At 42.3% G+C, this 18601-nt stretch overlaps 1 protein-coding gene across 4 annotated transcripts in view; it reads right to left on the bottom strand.

The window, feature by feature from the left end:
• Positions 1-17504, bottom strand: part of TPPP (tubulin polymerization promoting protein) — a 186600-nt gene extending 169096 nt beyond the window's left edge. Inside the window, exon 1 of one of the 4 annotated variants that reach the window (XM_075586396.1) lies at positions 17221-17504. The gene's annotated coding sequence lies outside the window, so the exon portion shown is untranslated. The remainder of the gene's footprint in view (positions 1-17220) is intronic. The other 3 variants (XM_075586395.1, XM_075586393.1, XM_075586394.1) reach the window with 3 other exon arrangements.
• Positions 17505-18601: the final 1097 nt, after the last annotated feature.

Here is an 18601-nt window from a genome sequence, read left to right as displayed (position 1 = left end):
GTTGATCAAATTATCTATACGATTGCGCTCCTAGCGCTCACTAATTTAACAGCAAAGTGAAGTCATCTGTTATAAAAGTGACAGTAAGAAACCTCAATTTTTTTTATGCAGTGTCAGTATACTGCAACATCTTATAAACTCAATGTGATGGTAGGGGTAGCTGGTCATAATAAAAGGTGAAGCCCGGCTAGCTACCTCTAAAAAAAAACCACGTGTGTTTTCAGCCGCTTATGCACTCTTGCAAGGTGGCTACATGTTAAGTGTTATGTCCCCGGTTAGCTACCGCTAAGAAGTGGTGTTTTTAGTCAACTATGTTCGCAGGCATGGCGGCTACAGTTTTGAGGTTTTGAACCCCTTAAGAGAAAAAGCCTCAAAACTGTGGCTCAGTAAATCGAAATGTTATACTGTATATTGGGTGGGAAATTATATTGGATCTTGTAAATAATATACAGCACTTGTGTTCCCAATATTGTATTTTTCCCCCAGCCAGCATGTGTGTTTCGTGGATGGCATGTGTGCATTTCTATCGCGGTAGACTCAGTGATTCAATCAGCCGAGGCGTCTGCATAGAAATGTGGAGACATTGGGCGAGTGGGGAAAGGTGGACAATCAGGTCCAGGGATACGCTTTCAGAGCCTTTGTTCCCTGCAGACTCTGAGGCGCCTACCCAGCGGGAGGTATAGGGCTGGCCAGGGGGAGCCGTTGCAGGGTCTGAGCCCCGTAGGCACGGTTCCCATTGGCCAGTTCAAATTCCCCATTTCCCAGCAGCTCTGTCACCACGGGACAGTCTCGAGTACCCCTGCCCGTCCCCTCCTCTGGCATTGGTGGCACAATCTCAATCCGTGCTCTGGTTGGCCAGCGGCTCCATCCCATGTAACGGATAGCCACTGAGGGATATTTAAGGAGTCCTGCCGATCAGAGTACCAGACAGAGTTTGGATCCTGACAGTGATCAGCTGGAAATATATTTCAGAGTGGTTGCTGTGTGTTCAGCACTCTGATTTCCTGGACGAGAAGCGGACAAGGCAAGCTTACTTGAAGCAGGCCCCTGCACCTAGCGACGCTAGAGTCTACTCCCCAGGTCCCCAGTTGGTATTGTATTCCTGTTATTGTGTATTTTGTCTTGTCTGCTGGCTTGCCAGAATAAACCTCATTTTATTCAACAACCTTGTCTGGTGCTAGTGATCCCGGTGGTTTCGGTGTATGTATTGGTCTCCCGTGACACTCAACATTATCAGAATAGAGCACAATGCTATCGGGGGACCGCGGAGCTGAAATGGATGGAATTCAGCTCCGGGGAACCCCTGCTTCAAACGCTATATTAAAAAATTATAATAATTATTCGCAAAATAAAAAAAAATTAAAAATCACTAGCTTGGATTACCGTTTTAAGGCCTGCCAGAGGAAGAAAGCGGTGATGACCACCATGTAGTTGTCAGTTTCGGTGTGGAATATATGCCCACTAAGGGGCCTATGCAGAGAGCAGCGAATTTTAAAATTGGCGAGTTTAATAAAAAGTAGCTTTTTTGGAGAGTTTTATTCTCCATATGCAGAAATGTGCGAATTCTGCTATGTTTAACATGAATGCGTGTGGCGAGTTTAAATTGGCGAGATGCGCGCTGCAGAAATGTGTTAAAAAAAATTTGCGCCTTTTTTTTTCCCTTTGCTATGGCCGCGAGCGGCAGCTTCTTGCCAACTTTTTCTGGCGAGGCAAAAAGGAGACAATCGCGCCATTTTATTGGTGCGAACAGCCGCTAGATGCCGTTCGCGCCTCTCTGCATAAGGATATTTTTAAAACTGGCGAGATGGAGGTTCTCGCCAGCCGCGAGGCGAGTTTTAGAAATAGAAAAAAAAATTGGCGCGTTTTTCGTAACTCGCCATTTTCTGCTGTTTTCTGCGCGATTTTCTCCAAAAAATGGCGAGTTTTGAAATAGCGCTGCTCTCTGCATAGGCCCCTAAGACTGGCTTCTGAGAACCTACATTGTCATTCTCTCTGCCTTTCCTCCTTTCCAAAATCTGCCTGGATACAATCAGATTTTCTTTCCAATTAGCCAGTCTCTTCCCCATGGAGCAAAAAGTATCTTATTTATTGAGGGTCTAAAAATGAATACAACAATACTACAAATTTAGCCTGAAGGTAGTTCTCTCTCCATTTCATACTCACAACATGGGGTAATTCACAAGGCATTCAAACAATTTAGCAACCATTCCCATCATATCATTATGATAATTTTCACCCTCATTGTTGCCATTATGCTGCCCATCAATTAATGTTTTATCAAGGAGGAATATTAGAGGGTTGATCTGACTTATGGAAGCTTCATCACTGCTCACAAAAATAGCGGCTTCCTCAAAGGACCTCAGCAGCCTATACAGCTCTCCCATCATATGCCACTGTCTAGGCAGCAGAAACACCTCATCCTTCTGCTGCTCATGGAGGCACCAAGGCATATAGAAAGTGGAATTCCAGCATGTAGGCACCTCCATGTTTAGTGTGCGATGAGAGATTGTTTTGCTCCCCTGCAGCCTGGACAAGACATTGCAGACTTTGTACTGTGCAGCTAAAGTGAGCATATATTTTTCTGGCAACGGACAAAATTATTTATTTATAAAATATTTTACCAGGAAGTAATACATTGAGAGTTACCTCTCGTTTTCAAGTATGTCCTGGGCACAGAGTAAAACAAATAGTACATGGTTACAAGTACAGTTACATAAATGAACAGGGTATACATTATATACAAGACATTGCGTGCACATTCTGATACTGAGCTAAGAAACAAGTGACTATTAATTTGAGTACGTTCCAAAACAAGGAATATGTGGTTGTTGCCTTGTTTCAGTGCTGCAACTAAGTTGGAACCGTTATCCACCGCCACAAACCCAACCTCAAGTGCCCTTGGAGTAAGCCACCGCTCTATGACATTCTGAATGTTCGATAACACATCAAAAGCTGTGTGTGCCTTTTCAACAAAACTCTGCATACATAAAGTGAAATGTCTAAGGAACATCTTGCTGCTGCAGACGTTGATTGTCCCTTTTTTAAAATAAAAAAAATACATTTTAAAAAAAATGTAATCGTGAACGTCTATGTTGTGCTATGGGCGGTGGTTGTGGTGTTGTTGGACTGGGATGGGGGGGGGGGAGGTAAATCAGACTTTCGATTGGTAAATGGTAGTAGTGATTGTGACGACTGTTTAACAGTCGTCACAGAGTGTGTTGATGATGAGAAAGTGAACATCAAATGTATCAATGTATGTGATGCTGATAAAGTTTGCTTTTGTGTATTAAATAGAGTTGTTGTTATTTCGTAGGTTACTGCTTTGGGTTTTTGTTTTACTTGTGATTGAATTTGTATTTTCACAATCATTGAATATAATAATGTTTCAGATAAAAGTGATCATCCCCATCATTGCTATGGTGGCCACCCCCACACATCAACAGCATCAGCAACATCTTCACTCATAAAAAAGTAATATTTGAAAGAATGAACCATCAAGTCCACACCTCTGCTCCTCAAAGTCATCAAGTCCCTGTGATTAAATTTGTGACTCTCACTCACTCAAATAACATCTGACTGTTTTAACAGCTCTTCAGACTCTAGTAACATTAATGTCAGAACTTGTTAGGCACCAATTACTTTTTGAACTGTGACAAGAAAGATAAGCTTTTGAAAATGACTTAATAGTGGGCTTGTTATTTGCACTGGCAGCAGTAACCGCCCCAGGCACAGCAGAAGAAGTTGGTGTTGGTCTCAGTGGTAGTGGTGATGACCTTCATTTTTTTTTAGTGCAACTGGCAGTTTTATTAACAATTTGAGTATTGTGCTTCCATGCCTCATGTTTACTTTTAGAGGCAGTAGCTAGGGATCGGCACAGCCGACTGACTTGAACTTTCTCTTTCAGTTCAACTTTTAGATCACTGAACTGGGAGGTTGATTATTTCCTTCTAGACAGACAGAGGGGGAGGGGAGAGGAGCGTGGGCCTTCTGCAGGGAGATTGTTGTGAATGTGATTGACAGTGTAATTATTGTCTTTCCGCTTATACTTGCTGTGACTGTTATGATGACTTTCAGCAGTAGTTGGAGCTGGATCACCACCAGCACCACTTTTTTTTTTTTTTAATAACTTCCATTTTATTGGGTTTTGAATACATCGCGTACAATCATATCATAAGCTTCGTAAATAACAAATCTGGACATACAACACCTAACACAGGGGAAGGGAAAGACAACAGGAAGAGGAATTGGGGGGGGGGGAGTGGGGGTCGCCGAGACGCTCCTATCGTGTACCGGTGGCCTGAGATCACTCTTTGCTCTATCTCCATAGCCACTGGCAGGGGGGTGCCTGCCTTCTTCAGTGTCCTCATGGGTGGGGCCCACTGTCGTCCTTCGGTTCCTCAGTCTGTGTCCCTCACTGCCCATTACAGGAGAACTCACCTGATCCTATCAGAGCCAGACGGTGGCAGTGCTCACCCCTTGAATAGCCGTCTGTGCCAACCAGGGCAGCCAGACCTTTTGGAAATTTAGGCCAGTGTCGTTAACCAGACTCGTCAACTTTTCCATCTGGCATACAAACCAAATCCTGTTCCGAATTTTTTTCTATTGATGGAATTGCATTCCGATTCCACACTGCTGCGGTCTTACACCGCATAGCCGTTGCAAAATGTGCAATTAATTTGTTCCCCGTTCTTGATCCTTCCTGAGTATGCTTGCCTAACAGGAACAGCCACGGGTCTAGCCGAATTGGGAGGCCCAAGATCCTCTGTAACCAATCTCTGATTTGACTCCAAACGGGTACGATTTGTGGGCAGGACCACAGCATGTGTACCAGCTCCCCCTTTCCTTGCACTGCCTGGGACAGAGCGGGGAAGACCCTGGGATAAATTTAGCCAATCTAACTGGAGTGAGGTACCACCTCATCAATACTTTATATGAGTTCTCCTTTAATGTCGTGCAGATCGGGCTACTGGCAGCCACTTTGAAAATGTCCGTCCAGTCCTCGTCTTCTAGTGGCCCTGTCAAATCTGTCTTCCACTGTGTCATGAATCTGGGTCTATGTGTACCGTCCCTGTCGGCTCCGACCACATCTCTGTACAAAGCAGAAATCAGTCCCCGCGTGTCGGTCCCCCGCACACAGAGCCTTTCGAAATTGGTTGGTGGTGGTCTCACCGAGTGTTTGATGTAAAATGCCCGAACCTGAAGGTATCTAAAAAATTCCGTGTTGGGGGTGTCTGTTTCTGACTTTAATTGGTCAAATGATTTGATAGTTTCTCCCCTCCAGGTCTTTTAGCCTCCTAATCCCCCGTTGCCGCCAAAGAGTGAAATTCTTGCCCTCTAACCCCAGAGCAAAATCTGGATTAACGTACAAAGGGGCCATCAGAGTGTTTTTTGAGGTCAATGAGCGATTACTTTTGGCCGCCTCCCAGACCGATATCGAATTGAGCACTGAGGCCAGCGGCTCCTTTAAGTCCTTTAGTCTAGATTTTGGGTACCAAATTAAATCCCTGAGCTCCAGTGGGGCACACATCTCTCTCTCCAATGCCACCCACCTTCTCAGCTCCGGGTCCCTGTGCCATTGTGTAATTTGGCACAATTGCGCTGCTTTATAATAAGACAACAAGCACGGCACCGCCAATCCCCCAGCTTCTCTAGGTCTTTGCAAAATTTTCGCTTTTACCCGTGGTCGTTTGTTTCTCCAGATAAACTTTTAAATTGAGTTTTGCAACTTTTTAATCTCAGCTCTCACCACGGGTATCGGAAGGGTTTGGAACAGATACAATAGGCGGGGTAGAAGGTTCATCTTCACGCTATAAATTCTGCCAGTCCAAGAGATTCCGTATGCGGACCAGTCCGCGAGTTCCCTCTTTAAGGCCCTCAACAGACTGGCATAATTTGCTTGGTATAGAGAGGCTATCTGCTTTGTGAGATGCACCCCCAGGTATTTTATAGTCTTAGGCTGCCACTTAAACTTGAAGTTAATTTCTCTAATTCTTTTGGGATGTTTAGGCTAAGCACCTCTGATTTTGCCTGATTTATCTTGAAACCAGAGATCCTATTAAATCTCCCCAGTAAGTCGAACAGGTTGGGTAGCGAGGTAAGCGGCTTTGTAATCGTCAGGATAATGTCATCCGCGTACAAAGCCACTTTATGTTCTTGTGTGCGGATTTGGATTCCCGTTAGATCTGGGTTGCTACGTATCTGTGCCGCTAGTGGTTCCATGCATAATACGAACAATCAGGGCGATAGCACCACTTTTAACAAATTTATGTTCATCAGATTCATCACCATCAATGCCGCCGCAGCCACCACCATCACAATAACCTCCACAAAAACTACATCAACCTCTTTCCGCGCCTCTATGTCTACTTTCAAAATATTTATTGAAAAGACTATAACTGTTATTTTTATTATTAGACATGTTGATGTGATTATTTTACATACTCGCATCAACCAGGGCACCACCACCAGTTCCACATAAATCACATTATCATCACCAGAATCCTCACTCATAACCGCTGAATTAAGTACATCCCCCTTGCTCCTCAAAATCATCAACTCTCTAATGTTACTCTCCCTTCCGACTGTTTTAACAGCTCTTCAGTCCAGTAATAGCAATGCTAGAACATGTTTGGCATTAATCATTTTTCGAGACTGTGACAAGAAGGATGTGCCTTTTGCAAATGACTTAATAGTTGTGGGCTTGGCAGCAGTAACAGGCACAGCAGAAGAAGGCGTTGGTGACACTGGTGGTGGTTGTGGGCCTGACTTTTCCCTAGAACTGACAGTTTTATTAACATTCTCAATATTATACTTACACACATTATCAATTTCTGAAGTTAAACTTCTTTGCTGGCGCCTACAGAGTTTTAATGGGGAAAATCTCGTGTTGTCACGAAAAACTGCAACAGAAGTGACATCGCGCTAATGATGGACGTCACCACGGAGATTGTAGGCAGCGTGAGTGCAGAAGAGGAGATTGTAAACCATGCCGTGCATGCGCAGAAGCCCAAATTCTTCTTTCCCTCTGCATGCACAGTAATAGCGCAGCCGAGGCCGTGCAGATGACCGTCCGGTGCCGTGCATGTAGGACTGCAGAACTCGCCAGCAACTTACATGATCAGATTCAACAAAGTATCCGCCCACTCCTTCTCTTACCGTGCACCCCACAACTGCAGAAGTCTAGCGGAGACTCTCAATTGCGCCACCAGTCTAAATTCTTTCAAAACTAAAAGCTGTCTCCCATTTTAATCTGGTCTGCAACTGGTATACACGGCTATAATATATATATTATCTGTAACTGTGCATACAATGTCTTGTGTATAATGTACTGTATACCCCTTTTCACTCATTGTAACTATGTATTTGTAACCATGTATTTGTCATTATAACTCTGTGCCCAGGACATACTTGAAAACGAGAGGTAACTCTCACTGTATTACTTCCTGGTAAAACATTTTATAAATAAATAAAACTTGCTGTGAGTACTAGTAGTAAGGTCCAAACCAACAGCACCACCTTTAACGGATTTAACTTTATCCGATTCATCATCACCACTAAAACTATATCCAGCTCTTGCCCCTTTACGTTAGCTTTCCAAATGTTTATTCAAACCACTAAAACTGGTATTACTATTACATGCAAAAGTTTCTTGGATGGCGGTGCAGCTGCCTTTGAAAAAATTTGTGGGACCAAATTTGCAATATGCTGGGTACAAAACGTTTAATGGCACATAAAAAACAGCAACAGACAAACTCTGACGCGTTTCAGCCGCAAAGGGCCTTTGTCAAAGAGTATGGTATACACAATTCACATAGAATTTAAATACCCCCAGTTCCCGCCTCCTGTGATGACGTATCGGCGCTCTCTGCCTATGAGAGTCATCCCGCCCCCTCTGACAGGGACGCTAATTACAATATTAAACACAACTGATATCTCTTGAATAAGCAGGAATCACACGGAGAAACAGAAACTTCAGCTCCCCTATGACGTGACGGCTGAGCCACCAATGAGAAGCTTTTGGTTTGTTTATAATTTAGCTTAAAAATTGGCCTGCTGGAACCGATAATACATAAACAGAGGCAGGAAACAAATGGGTACTATAAACACACACAGTAGAATGGAAAGCTACATAAATGGATACCTTCCACATCCCTGTTCAAAGGGAATAGGATTCCAAACAAAAACGAGCAGCGCGGAACTCCCTTGACTATTTGTCAAAACGAACTGTGAGACAATAAAACTCACTCCAACCATGAAGTGATTTGAAAAATTAAAAACAACAGTGCTGAATATTAGATCATCACAATATATAACAATTAGCATTAACTGGAAAGATTATTTATATAATAAATTCATATCTTGTCATATACTTTATCATACATATGTCCGTAGATATAAAAGAACTTATTAATTGTTTCTGGACAAATTACAAATAATGAACAAATATACCTATCATTGGTTAATGGTTAGAAAATAGCTAACCACTGGACATTCAACATTGGACCTTATAAACCCAATGATTATTTATATCCTGCATGTCTGACTAAATAAAAAATATGTGAGTCATGGATAAAAGGGAAGAAGAAGGGAATGGCAAAAGGGGGGGGGGAGAGGGAAGAAGAGGGGGAGGGGGAGGTGGAAGGGGGAGAGAGAGAAAGAAGAAAAAGGAACTATGTTTAATGTAAAAGTTCCCAGTCAACATTGACTGGGAACTTCAACATTTTTTACATTAAACATGTTGAATGTCCAGTGGTTAGCTATTTTCTAACCATTAACCAATGATAGGTATATTTGTTTATTCATTATTTGTAATTTGTCCAGAAACAATTAATAAGTTCTTTTATATCTACGGACATATGTATGATAAAGTATATGACAAGATATGAATTTATTATATAAATAATCTTTCCAGTTAATGCTAATTGTTATATATTGGGATGATCTAATATTCAGCATTGTTGTTTTTAATTTTTAAAATCACTTCCTGGTTGGAGTGAGTTTTATTGTCTCACAGTTCGTTTTGACAAATAGTCAAGGGAGTTCCGCGCTGCTCGTTTTTGTTTGGAATCCTATTCCCTTTGAACGTATGATGTGGAAGTTATCCATTTATGTAGCTTTCCATTGTACTGTGTGTGTTTATAGTACCCATTTGTTTCCTGCCTCTATGTATTATCGGTTCCAGCAGGCCAATTTTAAAGCTAGATTATAAACAAACCAAAAGCTTCCATTGGTGGCTCAGCCGTCACGTCATAGGGGAGCTGAAGTTTCTGTTTCTTCGTGTGATTCCTGCTTATTCAAGAGACATCAGTTGTGTTTAATATTGTAATTACTTAGCGTACCTGTCAGAGGGGGCGGGATGGCTCTCATAGGCAGAGAGCGCCGATACGTCATCACAGGAGGCGGGAACTGGGGGTATTTAAATTCTATGTGTATTGGGTATACCATATTCTTTGACAAAGGCCCTTTGCGGCTGAAACGCGTCAGAGTTTGTCTGTTGCTGTTTTTTATGTGCCATTAAACGTTTTGTACCCAGCATATTGCAAATTTGGTCCCACAAATTTTTTCAAAGGCAGCTGCACCGCCATCCAAGAAACTTTTGCATTGAATACCAACCCGGTAGGAGCACGCCCCACAGCACCTGGATCTCCAGAGACTTGTGAGTTTCCTTTTTCCTGTTTTCACTGTACCCATGGCCTGTGACACCCATACAAAATATACCCTATATAGAGGTTAGTGGGAGTCCACAAAGAGTGGCTTTAAGGGTTATTAGTGATAAGGACATAAAAATACAAAGCTGTGTGTTTTGGAATTACTTAATTGTTTGCATTGCATGGACGTTTCCTGTGAGCATTGCATAGGAGCACTGGCTCCTATTCCTCCACCTTGGTATTACTATTAGAAATGTGTAATATATATCGATATATACTTAGTTAAGTTATGGCGAGTAAAAAAAGTGACAAAAACCCTCTACAGCAAAGCATATAGCAAATGGAAATATAACTGTATGCTCATTTGCATATCTTAGGCAGATCTGCAACCCCGCCTTTCACCATTATCACCCAGCACTTCCACTGCAGCAAGGGATTCTGGGAAATGGCATGCAAATGAGCACACAGTGCCACCTTTTGCTTCAAAATAATGTTGATTTCAGAATTCCTGTGTGACTGAATGAACTGCTACTTCCTGGACATCAAGAGTATTTCATTCCCCATTATCCAGTAAGTGTTTATGTCAATTGTTAGGCCTGGGACATAGTACAGCAGGCCGTGCTGAGCAGATCCACTTACCCCCTGCATCTGTCATCAGCGCGGCTTTAGCAGCCGCATCCGCATGTGTGCGGAGGCTCGGGTATTTTGAGGAGACAGGCTTGCTTGAATTTCGGCACTGAGGGGAGCGGAGGAGTGGTCACGTGACCGAAAACAGCCAATGGGAGCGAGGGACTAGCCCCGCCTCCCGCCACGCCTCCGCTCCGCCCCCAAAGCACGCTCACTGCCTCGCCTGCCAGGACGCAAAAAAGCTCCTGCTTGAGCAGACGAGACAGAGCAGGAGCGCGGATCAGCGCGACCCGAGGCACCATGCCCGAGGCCTTAGTTGTTTAACGCTGTCTGTCTGTCTAAAAACTAAATAAACCTGCAAGTTTATTTTACCAAAAGTCTTGTTCAATCTAAACCCAGAGTGTTTGAGGTGTAAGTTCTGTTCCACCGCGACGGGCTTAGAACCATGTTAATGATTTTGAAGCAGAAGGTAGCACTGTGTGCTCATTTGCATGTCATTTCCCAGAATCCCTTGCTGCAGTGGAAGCACTGAATGCTGGGGATAAAGGTGAAAGGCAGGGTTGCAGACCTGCCTAAGACATGTGAATGTGCTCACAAGTGATCTTTTTATTTGATAGATATAGATAGAGATACACACACACATAACACAAGAAAAAGTATCCCAACGGAGCACACGGGTGTACCAAAATATATCAAAAATGTATTTTAATTTCACATAGAATTATACCATGTACAACTGTACCTCTGTAGTATTTGCTGTGTATAGATGATAGAGAGTTATATATTTTTTCATCAGCAAACTGCTTGCTTTATTTCCTTTCACTTTCCCTTATACTCTGCTGTATGTTGTAAATTAGCAGTCAGTGTTTACCCAGTGTTTGCCTACAGTATGTGGGTACTTTCTCCAAATATACACGAGTGACACCATTTGGGTTTTTTTTTTTTAAATTTTATTAGAGATAGAGGATAGAGGTTAGATAGGGTGTGTATCTATGCCGTTTGTGATGTGCTACCATATTTTGGGGTCCAATTGGATATAGCCTCTCTGATTTGTCAGGATTCGTGCAGGGTGTCCATGTCATATGTTTTAACTCTTTTTGTATTGTTCTTTTATACTATGTGAAATTAAAATAATATATATATATATATATATATATATATATATATATATATTATTTTTTTATTTTATTTTTTTGGTACACCCGTGGGCTTCGTTGGGATACAGGCAGGGTTGCAGACCTGTCTAAGACATGTGAATGTGCTTACAAGTGATATTCTTTATTGGCTATATGCTAACGATAGAGGTTTCTTGTTGCCTTTTTCACCCACCATAACTTCAAATGTTATATGGTAAACCTACCCAGCCTAGGAATATTTCAAAGCAAGTATAAACCAACCTCACATCGATGATACCCATCAAGGTTGAAACATGTCTGTGAGTGGTTTGTACTTGCTTTGCTAGTCCCATGCTGTGCTTAAAAGCTGTGTGAACGGCGCTGCATCAGATTAAATGGGCTCCATGTGAATGGATATTCCAGGCAAAAGGTGACACATTGTGTGCTCATTTGTATGTCATTTCGCAGAATCCCTTGCTGCAGTGGCAGCACTGTATGCTAGGTGATAATGGTTGAAATGCAGGGTTGCAGACCTGTCTAAGACATGTGAATGTGCTCACAAGTGGTGTGTGTGTGTGTGTGTGTGTGTGTGTGTATTCTTTCATACCACTTGTTGATGATCAATATTTGACTATCAATATTATTGGTATACCACTAATGTTGGTCTTCATGATCACCTAATATGTAATGATTTGGAATCTATATCGCAGAAGTATTTGATTTTAAGATTTTCTCATATTTATCTCTTTGTAGAATTTATTATGCAGATATGTTCGATTTAGGATTTTACACAATTTCTCTAGTTTGTGAATATAGATTATTCACATATATATGGTTTTTCATTAAGATACACTAGACCAGATGTGGACCCTATGCATGTATATTCAATTTATATTGTATTCATTTAATTTATTATTATTATTATTATTATTATTATTATTATTATTATTGGTCTCTGGTTTGGGATGCTACACTTGACACTTTTTAGGTTCAAACCTTATAAGTTCTAAATGTTATAATACTAATAAAGTTTACGATGAATGAAATAATGGAACTTTGCTGGATATAATGACTTGTATAATGACTTGTTGGATTTTTTGGAAGAAAGAAATCATGAATGTGTATTTTGAGAGTTTTTTTTTATTTTCTCCGCTAGATGCTGCCTTGATTTGAGTATAATTGCATTGGCATATTTGCTGCTGCATATAGAGGATTGGTTGTCTCTGGAAGGTTTATCTAAGTGTAGTCCGGCCTGACCTTTGGGTTGATTTACTGGGCACAGAAAAATCCACTGTGCCTCTCTACAGTCCAAAATGTTGACAACATCCCCTCCTCGTTCTTTTAATGCGATTCTATCAATTCCCATGAAGTTGACGTTTCCAATACCTCCATCCCTACACTCACATACGTGCTTGGAGACAAGATGTAATAAGTCCCTTTTCTAAAATCAACCTAATATATGTTCCTGTATTCTCATTTTTAAATTTCTCGTTGTCCTTCCAACATATCTTTTCCCACACCCACATGTAAGAAATAGATGATAAACATAGAGTTACAATTAATAAAATTATTAACTTTATACTTTTTGTGTGGACTGTGTGAAAACAAACAACTTGATGGCTTCATGTACCTACAAACATTACATGCACCACAACGGAAGAAACCCTTGGTGACAAAAACCATTAGCCTGTTCTTGGAGAAACATATCCAGCTATTGTTTTGGCTTTGCGAAAAACACACTTTGGTTTAAAAGACTATGTGAAGACAGGTCCAGAGTCCATCTGTAGGAGACTCCAGTGTTTACATAAAATGGATTTAACCCGATTACTCTTTTTGTTAAACTGTGATATAAACAATGGTATTTCAGGATTATCTGGATTTCTACCCCTCTTCCTCGATTCTTTTACAGTCTTCATCCCAAACTCCTTGGGACCTGTGGACGGACGTTCACAGAGGTACGCAATTAGGAGGCTTTATAATGTGAAATTATAATAAGGCTTTATTGTGCCTTTTCCTTTTTATCAGGAAAACATCCAAACAAGGGGGGGGAACAAAGCTTCCATTCACTTGGGAGTATTTCTAGTGAAACACTATGCAATAATTCACATCTCCCTTAGTCAAGCAGTTATCGCAGCCCCAAAACATATAACATGAAATAAGCAGATATTTGCAGTCTCTTAAGAATAAAAGTCTTATCTGTTTCTTGGAGGGAAAATCTCACTTCCTGGTTCAGCTTCAGGTGTAGTAGTTTTCCCTGTGTCTTGAAAATCAGCTCTGCTGTGCAAAGCTCAAGACCGGTCATCTCCAGAGATGGGTGTTCTTTTAGTCAGTCTCTCCTGTGAGACTCAAAAACACTGCTCTGCCTCCAAAGGTCAGCTCACACATGAGCAAAGGAGAGTTCTCACGTCCTGTCTCAAAGGCAGGCTTTTTGTAAACAATCTAATCAGGCAGGTGATGTTTAGTAATTAACTACCACACTGCTACATTAAAGGAACATTACTGAACAAAGATAAGTCCCCTGTAACAGGACCAATAAGGACTTCCCTATCGATATTTGAGACCTCATCTAGAGCCATTTGCAATAATTCAGATTTGTAACCTCTCTCAATAAATTATTTTTTTAGCTCCCTAGACTGAGCAAGGAATCCCTCCTGAGTGGAACAATTCCTCCTCAATCTGAGGAACTGACATATTATATGGGCATGATGTACCCACTGTGCCATTCAATTGTTTGATTGGCATTAGTAATATGTTCATTTTACAATATAATGTTTTATTTGGGCTTTTTTATTATTCCTTCACCATTTCTTGCTATAGTGGTAAATCATGCCCATATTATATGAGCATGATGTACCCACTCTACCAATGAATGGTATGGTTAGTTGCCTGCGGAGGGTGGTTAGGCCTCCTGGGTGGGTAGTGGGAGAGGGTGGGTTAACCCCTTAATTACTATAGCGGTTACTAACCATTAAGGTGATTAAGGGGTATGGGGACATTAGATTGTATTTTTTATTGTACTACATTGTTTGTGGCTACGGAGGACGTGGACGGTAATGAGGATGAGGATGGCCTTCATTGTGGCAGCCTGGCAGGGGTGAGTGCAAGTTTTATTTATTTTATTTCTGCAGCTTAATGTTTTATTTGTAATGGGCAAATGCCCAATTATCCATATCTGGACAATAGTAATTTTGCCCATTACTGTACTGTATGTGTAAGGGGGGAGGGGGGTGTATTTATTTCCCGTTTGTTTTATTTCCTGGTCTGGGACCTGCTGCACCACCCGCAGAGGACTGGTCTATCACTCGCCTTCCTGTCCCTAGATCAGGAGAAGGCGTTTGACAGGGTGGATCACCGATACCTCATACAGACCCTGCGTGCGTTTTGGCTTTGGCCCACAATTTGTGGGCCTTCTCCAGATGCTGCATGTGGTCTAGTGAAGATTAATTGGTCTCTGACGGCACCTTGGCGTTTGGTGGGAGAGTACGTCAAGGATGCCCCCTGTCCAGACAACTGTACACGCTGGCCATCGATCCCTTCCTCTGCCTACTGAGGAAGAGGCTCACCGGGCTGGTGCTGCGGGAGCCCGACATGCGTGTAGTCCTGTCAGCCTATGCTGATGATGTTCTCCTCGTGGCCTGGGACCTTGTTGATCTGGAGCGGGTGCAAGCGTGCTAAGAGGTCTACACCTCTTCAGATCAACTGGTCCTAGTGCTCCGGCCTTTTGGTGGGTCCCTTACAGGTAGACTCCTTGCCCCCCATGTCTCGTGGGGGAGCGATACTCGCAAGTATCTGGGAGTCAACCTGTTTGCTGCGGAGAACCCAGCCCCAGAAAACTTCAGTGATCTTGAAGAAGAACGAGTCATCACTCGTCTGGGGTCGTGGGCGTATCTGTCGAAAATGTTTTCCCTCAGGGGAAGGACTCTGGTGATACCGGCTGATAGCCAGGAATCCAACCCCTGAATTTGTCAGCAAGATTCAGAGGAAGTTGCTAGACTTTCTCTGGATGGGGAAGCATTGGGTCTCTGCGGGTGTTGCGTGCCTCCCTGTGGGAGAGGGTGGACAGGGAGTGGTGTGTGTCCGCTCCCAGAAACACAATTTCGGACTACCGTTCCTGCATAGATACCTATTCGCAGCTCCGTCTCTGCAGTGTCATTAAATCGTCATTTAAAATTTTCTTTTTTTTTTTTCTTCTCGCTTAAACATCCTTCATTCTAAAAATGTGAAATAATGTTCATAGGTGAATAATCAAGGTTCTTGTTTTTGCTCTTTGATGAAAATCATTGGATACAAAATTTCATTTTCAAAAATGATTTTACATTAAAATACATGCACATGGAAAATCAAGTGTATTGCCTTAAGATGCAACATTAGGAAAATAAAAATGTTCTCTTGTGTAAAACGTAGTTATTGCAATATTACATCATATTCATTGACACTATTTGGGCACTTGTCTCCGTCATGTACATGTACTGTATACAAAGGCCATCTAAAATAAGGTTTCTGGACTGTTCTGTTGGGGAAAATTATGCAGCTGTAGTTGTTGGGTCAGCTGCACAATTTTGCTCCTTTCGTGCCCTGTAATGCCAGACACCAAGTACTGCTGACCACTGCTTGTCCCGTCTCCTGAGGAGAGTTAGGTCATCCACAATAACACAGAAAACATTAACAATTAATGTTGGAAAGGGGCTCTGAAAACAAGCCACTGCTATTTTCCCTTGGTATTAAAATTGTATGGGTTATGTCATGCAAATGGCAGAGCATACAGCTGTTTATGGTTTATCTCCATGTAACAATAAACATAATCAGGCAGCTGCCTGCATATTCCAATTCTTCGTGTTTAACGAGCAAACATATTCTGGGAGAAAAAAAAAGCTACCATACTCATGGTAAGGAAACAGAATTAAATTGTGGGAGGAACAAACAACAACTGTTTACACAAACCTGCAGCTTTGACTGATGATGACAAGCTAATACCAAGTAAACAGAGGGGCGGGGTAAAGCTACTTATCAAAGCCTCCGGGCCACATAGAGAGTGGAACGGCCCAACAACAAGGAACGGAGAAACATCCAACTCTCTGCTTTTCTAATAGGTCACCTGTCCTGCAATGGCTTTCACTGGCTGCTATTTTTTACCAACGCGCAAATATCAGCAAGCAACACAAAACAAGTCTCCAGGGATGATGTGTGTGAACAAATTTTGAGGCAGCCACTGGACCCAGTCGTGCTTCCCAGGAATTCTCAGAAATGCCCCATACAATGCTGTTTGTTGTTCTAAATGATTGTACATCCTCCAACCACTGTTCAGTATACTTTCAGCAGCTATGCTTGCAAAACTGGTAAAGAAACAGCACCTTTTCTGTCAAATAATAATAAAAAAAAAAAGTATAAATTGAAAACGGTATTTTCTTTCATAAATATTTTAGTTTTGCGGCTGAGGCGCTGATGAATAGTCCCAAGGTTTGGTTGAGCAAACAAAACCATCTCTGCATTCCTTCCAATGACAGCAGATATAATACTCACCGCAACGCACAGTGGAAATATATTCAATTAAAATGTCAGTATACAATGTACCCGAGTGTATTTAAAATGGAATAGTCTACCACTCATTCTGCACCAACAAATGAAGTGAAAAAAAAGGAACAATATCAATCACTTGGTCTAGAAGTACTTGACCGTTGCGGTGCATCAAAAATACATGCTCTTTCCTGTAAATTATCACCCCGATCTGTTCTTTATAACATAAGCCCTTTTATTTCTTTTGCACAACACTATTTCACCAACTAATCTGTACTGCCATGTAAAACAAAAACATGGAAAACGTGCCTACTTACTCTGCGTCGCAGCACAGTTTCACAGCTTGAGTCAAAGAAGCAGAAACACTTTCAACTAGAGGCTGCCGCCACTCCTCTGGGGCTTACGTTGGCCCTCCTTTATTGCACCCGACGCGCCTGCCCCTTTACGGGGAGTACATTGGTTCATTCACACGTCAGAATGGGCGCCTTGTTCCCCGGACTCATCTTGCTCATTGTGATGTCACAGTATTTAACAGAGGCAGAGAGAGAGAGAGAGAAGAGCCAAGAAGGCTGCCATAAATGGCTGATTACAGTAAAGGGGGAGAAGCGAGTGTAAAGGTTATTTAGTATTAATAACATGTCCCATTCGGAAGTTTCTGACACCCCCTGCGTTTTGTCACAAAGTTCAAATGGAGGGATGGCCTCTGCAGACGGAAAAACAACGTGTGGTAGTAGTAGGAGGCTCTATTTTGACTTGGCTGGTAAAAAGTGAAAGGGCCGACTCTTCAGATGTAACTCAGAATAGCTAGTGATTCCTGCTATGACCAAATAAAACACAAGCATGATTTTTTTGAAGTCTCACTGATTTTATGGAAGTGTTAATGATATATTTTTTTTTGCATCAGCATCTGGTAGAGTCTTTAGTGGAAAACTATGGCGTTCCCCTAAAAATACCTATGTATGTATACAATGGTAAAATAATAAACAATGGACTAAGATAGTCAAATAGTAGCCCTTGTATATAAGCTCCAAACTGCAGCTCAACCTTGAAAGAAGGATCCTTCCTTGATCCTCAGTAGTCTTTAGGGCTGTTATATACAGGATGCGGCCGTGCGTTCCTATGTGAACGCTCGTGCACGTGCTGCATGCTTTTCCTGTATATAGTGCCGGGAGCTGCAGGTAATGTATATATGTGTGTATGTGTGAGTATATGTGTGTGCATGGGTTGTGTGTGTGAAAGGAAGTGCTAGCTAAGATTTTTTAATGAAAAAAATACTTTAATAAATATTTTTTTTTTAACTTCTGCAATCATTCACACACAAACACACTCACATCCATATAAACACTCATCCACGCATACATGCATACATACACACACATACATACATCTTCGCTGCTGTCTGTCGGCTCCCCGCTCCCTGCCGTGCGCTCGCGGCCCTTCCATGAGGATGTCTTTAGAGGGGGCTCACACGAGCGTCCGCAGGCGTGCTGAGGCGCTGGATTTTTCAGCCGACAGCCAAACTGTTTTTCAGAGCGCTGTCGGCTGAAAACATCTAATCAGCGCGGAGCAGCGTCAACGTCATAGCGCCATGACGTCGACGCCGTGACGTTGACGTCGGTGCGTCGTGGGCGATTGGCCCAACGACGTCACTGCTTCGCCTCCCTCAGTCTCCCCCCGCCTCCCGATCGCGCCCGCTGG

This window comes from Ascaphus truei, chromosome 2 (assembly GCF_040206685.1).
Source record: "Ascaphus truei isolate aAscTru1 chromosome 2, aAscTru1.hap1, whole genome shotgun sequence".
Taxonomy (NCBI): domain Eukaryota; kingdom Metazoa; phylum Chordata; class Amphibia; order Anura; family Ascaphidae; genus Ascaphus; species Ascaphus truei.
The sequence above is the reverse complement of the archived record's forward strand: the minus strand, read 5'-3'. Positions and strand labels throughout refer to the sequence as shown.